This window comes from Canis aureus, chromosome 6 (assembly GCF_053574225.1).
Source record: "Canis aureus isolate CA01 chromosome 6, VMU_Caureus_v.1.0, whole genome shotgun sequence".
Taxonomy (NCBI): Eukaryota; Metazoa; Chordata; class Mammalia; order Carnivora; family Canidae; genus Canis; species Canis aureus.
The window spans coordinates 19443903-19449902 of NC_135616.1; the positions used below are offsets into that span (position 1 = coordinate 19443903).

General features: G+C 44.6%; 1 protein-coding gene across 1 annotated transcript in view; it reads right to left on the reverse strand.

The window, feature by feature from the left end:
- Positions 1-5241, reverse strand: part of CHST9 (carbohydrate sulfotransferase 9) — a 241549-nt gene extending 236308 nt beyond the window's left edge. Inside the window, exon 1 of the mRNA XM_077900327.1 lies at positions 5116-5241. The gene's annotated coding sequence lies outside the window, so the exon portion shown is untranslated. The remainder of the gene's footprint in view (positions 1-5115) is intronic.
- Positions 5242-6000: the final 759 nt, after the last annotated feature.

A 6000-nucleotide genomic window follows, 5' to 3' on the forward strand; every position in this document is an offset into this window, starting at 1 on the left:
TCCCCAGAGACTAGTATAGTTATTATTTACAAATTAACTTGTATTTTATCCTTCTTTTCATTTCAGATATATTCAGTAATTAAATTATTGATGAGTTACATTTCAGGATATGAAGGGGGAAACAAAATATTTGCAATTAAAAAAAGAGACTAAGAGGGTTGAGAACCATGGTTTGGTTTGTGGTGACCATTCAGCGGACAACAGAAGACAGAAAAGTCATAGGCCTTCTACATCTAGCTCTGTACCATTTTGTGACTATCACATGGAGTTGATACCTCGATGGCCAGAAAGAGTTAACTTCTTCTATCTAACTACCCTACTTACTACACAGGAGCTGAATGAGTCAGGAGATCAGGTTTCTAGTTTCTGCTCTGCCACTAACTACCAGTGTGACCTTTAGCTGTTCATAGTGATCACTGTGGGTCCCCATTTCCTTAACTGTAAAATGAGGGCATTGGAATAAATTACTTTAAAGGTCCTTTCCAGCTCTATAACAAAATGCATAACTTTGATTCTAAGACTTAGGCACTGATCAAAAGAAACTGATTTCATTAACAAATGTATATAAAATATATCCTGTGGGTCTCAATTATATTTCCAACCACAATATTTCTTTTAAAATATTCAATCTAAGGACTCAAGTCTTAAAAAAAAATGCCGTGCCCTATAAAAAAATTTAAAAAAAATGTTTCCTCAAAAAAGAAGTACCCCTACACTTGCAGTAGAGAGCACATTTATTATGAGAACATAGTCACCACTCTGAAGGGGACGTCTACTTTATTACCATTCTGCTCACTACTGTAAAAGTTACAATTTTTACTTTTTGCTTTGAATTCTTGAAATAAAAATGATCTTATCTGCTTTTCTAATCATATATTTTTTGCAGCTCTAACCTTCCCCACAGAGGTTTCCTAATAGTGCATAGAACTAACAATTCAACAAAATCTATATACAACCGAACACTGACTATAAACGAGGTGTTTAACAGCCAGTGCTATGGTGTGAATCAACTTCTTGTTCAACTAACTATTTCATCCACAACCAATTTTGCCCTAGAGCTTTTGAAAAACACAATAGAAATCTGTTAAATTGCCAGTCTTGCTGAACTTCAACTATTTTATCTAACCAGGTCCACGGTAACAACAGATACTTGAGAGATTCTTTTCAATGAAATATACTTTGATTTGGAGCAAAGGTACTGAGATCAAATGGACCAAACCCCTTATTCTGGTAGCATCTTGCTGTTTCTTCTTTAGAAAGTACCTATGTAAGGATTTCACCTTAATACATACACATTATGTACGTATGCTTTAGTGAAACTTCATGCTTACAGATTTGGCTTAATTAGATTTATCAATCATAATATTTCTGTTTGGTTTCCAGGAGTAGCCCACTATCATTTAAAAAAACCCATATCAATCACCTCTTTTACATGTGGAGTCGAATCGAATTTCTCAAATTTTGATTGAAGGATTTTTATTTTTTCCAGGAACATGTCTAACTCTTAAAACATATTCATTAAATAGATATACAATCAAGTCTTGATTATGTTCCTGTGAATTACATATATTCTACTGCAAAGTTGCCATACCAGGTTTGCTTATTTCTATTACCCAGCTTGTTTCTGGGCAGGATGCCCATCTGCACCACCTCCTTATAAATCGGTTTTGGTGTTTGAGGTATATAAACTTATTTAAAAATTAACCTAAACAAAACAAAATAATTAGAAAGGCAACTTGCCCACAATAACAATGAAAATCTTTTTTAATACAAACATGTAATATGTTCCAAAGACAAAAACAAATGACTTTTTAAATAACCATGATTTTGGATTATATTTGCCTCTATTCTTCTCATTAACATGAATAATTCAGAGTGCTTACTATACATAGTGAAACTGTATCCCCTCAATAATTCATTTTTAGTATACAGAAAAATAAGATCTAACAGAAAAATAAGATCTAACACATTCTTATGTATTTCCAAAGGTTTAAATTAGACCATATTTTTAAAGGCAACTTAACTTTCAAAATTGTCTATAGTTTGGGCTCATTCTCTTCAGTGCTATCATGATAGTAAGGAGAATCTTACACTTCCAAGGCAAAAGCAGTATAGTGCAGCGTAGCAGGTCAGAAGGCAGAAACCTCACCTTTCCTTGGTTCTTGATATTCTTCTAGTACATATCAATTGCTTGCAAAGTATGGTCAAGATTGCCAATACCTTTTTCCTTAACAGTATGAAAGTGTTTTTGGAATATTACACCTAGGTTTGAATAGAAAGAATTTCCCAGGTTCTGTTTCCACTACAGGAACAACATATTTATTATGCAACTTAATTTTGGGTGAGAAAAATGTTCTAACATTCCAGTTGTAGCTATAGCAAACATCCCTAAATGTGAAAGCTTTCTTGGATTGGGGGTTGAGGGGGAGACTGAAAACCCCAAATATTGCTCTAATGATGACATAAACAAAATGAAGGGTATGAATCCATTTGCTGATTACATACAAACTCATCCGAGTTCCCAAACACAAATATAAAGAATACTACTTAGACATGTTATTCTTTTTCTATGTAATATTGATAGCCAACGTCTGTGTGGGAAGTGTATGTCTTCGGTCTACTTAATTTGGTGTCTGGGATATTAAGTTAGCCTCCCATTTTGTAAATTCTTCCTGGGAAGAGGTTATATCCTTCTGGAACCATGCTAATTTTCTGGAGTCATGAGGCTGTTTAATGCACTGCTTCAGAGCACCAAATGCTACCCTTGTGACCAGGAAGAAAGGGAAAGAATGTCATCAGGAGGAGCCTGCAGCTGTACTAATTCTCAGCTTCTCTCTCTCTCTCTCTCTCTCTCTCTCTCTCTCTTTTTTTTTTTTTTTTTTTTGTTGTTGTTGTTTTTCCAGCTTCTCTTTGGTAACAAAAAGGTGGGAAAAAAAAAAAAGCAATCAGATTTCACTGGAGTATATAACATCAGTTTTGTCCAAAGGCTTTAAAAGTTTTTTGATTTCTTCTTTCATTGAAAATAAAAGGAGAGGAGCTTATAGTGTAACTAGCCAAACACAACAGTTGCCAAACTTAGGTCAACATCAGATATCACTGCAGCTTTCAGGATATTCATGGAAATGTAGGAAATGTGGATGTATGTTTTGATACCTGTGAAAATAAAAGACTGCGCCTTAAGTGAGTGGGAGAGAACAGATGGTTGGTAATGATTTAAAACATTTATGTTTTTGGACTGTCACCAAGCCTCTGTATTAAAAAATGTGGTGTTTAGTCAGTACATACCAACATCTATCTGCAAGGTGCTCATTTTCTGGAGGATGCTACTGTAATAAAGGATATAAAACTCAAATGAGGCACGAGGAAAATTCTTCTTGTTTTCTCAGGGCATTCAATGTGTGCTATTTCTTATTGACTATATTCAATCAAAATGCTTTCTGTGTGATGAGAGGATTTTAATATTTCTCCAATAACCAGTCAACTATAAGTGTCCAGGAATTGTATTCCTTTCGAACGCATTGGGTGGAATTGTAATTTTGTTCTGTATATTTGATTCACTTTGACTGAAGCCCTTAAAAACCCCTTAAACAATAATAAAATCGGGATCCCTGGGTGGCGCAGCGGTTTGGCGCCTGCCTTTGGCCCAGGGCGTGATCCTGGAGACCCGGGATCGAATCCCACATCAGGCTCCCAGTGCATGGAGCCTGCTTCTCTCTCTGCCTCTCTCTCTCTCTCTCTCTCTCTGTGACTATCATAAATAAATAAAAATTAAAAAAAAAAAACTAAACAATAATAAAATCTGGTAGTCCAGGGTTGTCCTGCACATGAAAAACAGCAGCATTCTCCTTATCCTCAATTTTGTAGGCAGGCATATGGTGTTATGATGCTGTACTGGAATTGGCAGGTGCCAGACCACTGAATCAGGAAGACAGACAAATATTGAATATTGTCACACTGTATTTTGGTGTGTGTATGTGAGTCCGAAAGAAGCTCTGGTCTTTCAAACCCAGTGACACAGTGACAGCAGAGAGAACTGCCTATAGAGGGATTAATGCAATGTCTGGAGATAAAGTACAGAAAAAGAAACACTGTAAATAGTACTCTTAATTACTATAAAAACTGCTGAAGGGGAGTCCCATTAGACATCTCCAGTGTCTTGATTTGGTTCTGATAACATAATGAGGGAAAAGTCACGCACACCACAAACTACATTATGTACTGGCCCTCGTCCCTTTCAAAACCCTGGGAAGGATTCAGAACAGTTTCCCTGTGGGAGGGAAGTCGGGGGCGGACCCGCAGGGAGGGGAGCCAGGAGGTGCAGCGGCTCAGGCTTCGCACCTGTGAACTTAGTTGGAAATAACTCCTGACGGGCATCAGACGGAGCAAGCACCTTTCAGGCCTCTGACAGAAATACGCTGATGAGGATGTGCAAACCGGGCAGAAGAGGGAGCGGGTAATCGCGCCGAAGTAACAGCAGCAGCAGCAACGAAACAACCGCGCGCTTCCTGCGCTCCCCGAGCCACCTCCACCCTCCTCTCCCCTCCGCGGGGGCCCGAGCCACCCCGGCACGCCCCGGCACCCAGTCTCCTGATTCCCCTCCCACATCGTCCTCAGCCTTCGCTGGAGCTTTTAGCAAAGGTCCTGGAGTTTGCGGCCCATGCCAAGGAGGCACCCTGCAGAGATGCTCGTCTTTCTGCCAAACCAGCCGGAGGACCGGATAAACCGGCATCAGAAACTCAATACCGGGCCTGGCGGTGTCCTCCCTCCAGCCCCCGCTGGCGCCAAGTCGGGGGGCTGGCACCGCACCCCTGGAGCCAGGGCGCCCCGCCGGGCCCGCGAACCCCGCGAACCCCGCGCAGGTGGGTCAGTTCAGGCGCCCGGTCCCCTCCGCCTCCCGGACACGCCGCCCCGCCAAGCCAATAAAGTGAAGGGAAGTGGGTTCAAATATGGGGAAGGGGGGAAGGGGTATTAAGAAAAAAAAAAAAAAAAAAAGGAAAAGAAAGATGCCTCCCTCTTCGGGCAGAGGCGAAGTACCTGAAAAGGTGAGGCTGCACCTCCCCGCCCACGCAGACCCCTCTCCCGCGGGTGCCCCGGCCCCCAGCCCCGTGCGCTCACCTGGAGAGCGGCCGCCCGCTGCTCCCGCTTTCCCGGGAAACTTGCCCGCGCTCCGGGGCCAACTCGGTGGACTCCTCCCCGCCGCGGCCCGTCGGGTGCGCGGGAGCCGGGGCTGCGCGCGGGGGCGGGGGCGGCGCGGGAGCGGGGGCGGCGCGGAGCCCGCCGCTCGCCCTCGCCCTCGGCCTCGGCCTCGGCCTCGCCCTCGCCCTCGCCCTCGCCCTCGCCCTCGCCCTCGCCCTCGCCCTCGCGGGTCCCTCCGCCCGCCGGTCCGCCCACCCGCGCGCTGGCTGCCGCTCCGCCTCGGCTCCGGCCCCGGCCCCCGCCCCCGCCCCCGCGCCGCGCCCGCCCCGGCGGCTCCGCCTCCCGCCTGTATCTCCCCCGCCCCGCCGAGCTCTCTCTCTGCCCCCGACTCTCCGGCCGGTGCCCCCCGGCCCCTCGCCCGCCCCCCGCCCGCCCTCCCGGTTGATGCCTGGTCCGGCCGAGCCCCGAGAGCCACCCGGTCTCGGTGCAGGAAGTAATCACCGTCGCCCTTTCCTAACCCACCTTCCCCTCTTCACCCCCGCCCCGGCTCGGGTGTCTTTCCCAGGTGTTCTAGAAACAGCCGAAGGACAGATCAATAGGTTAGCGGGTTATCGCAAAAACATCGACGCCCAACTCTCAGAATTTCTTTTGCTTCGCGGATTACACGCGCACACGCGCCCATTGATGATGGTAGGTCAGGAGGTGCAAGACAAGTAGAAGTGCCTGGGGTGAATTCAAGAGCAGGTTTGTGCAAGGCAAGGGCTTCCTAAAAAAAATAAAAAAATAAAAAAAAATTTAAAAATTAAAAAAAAAAAGTGCAGAGGGACCATTTACAAAATTCCAGACGTCTGAGATCTCTCAGGC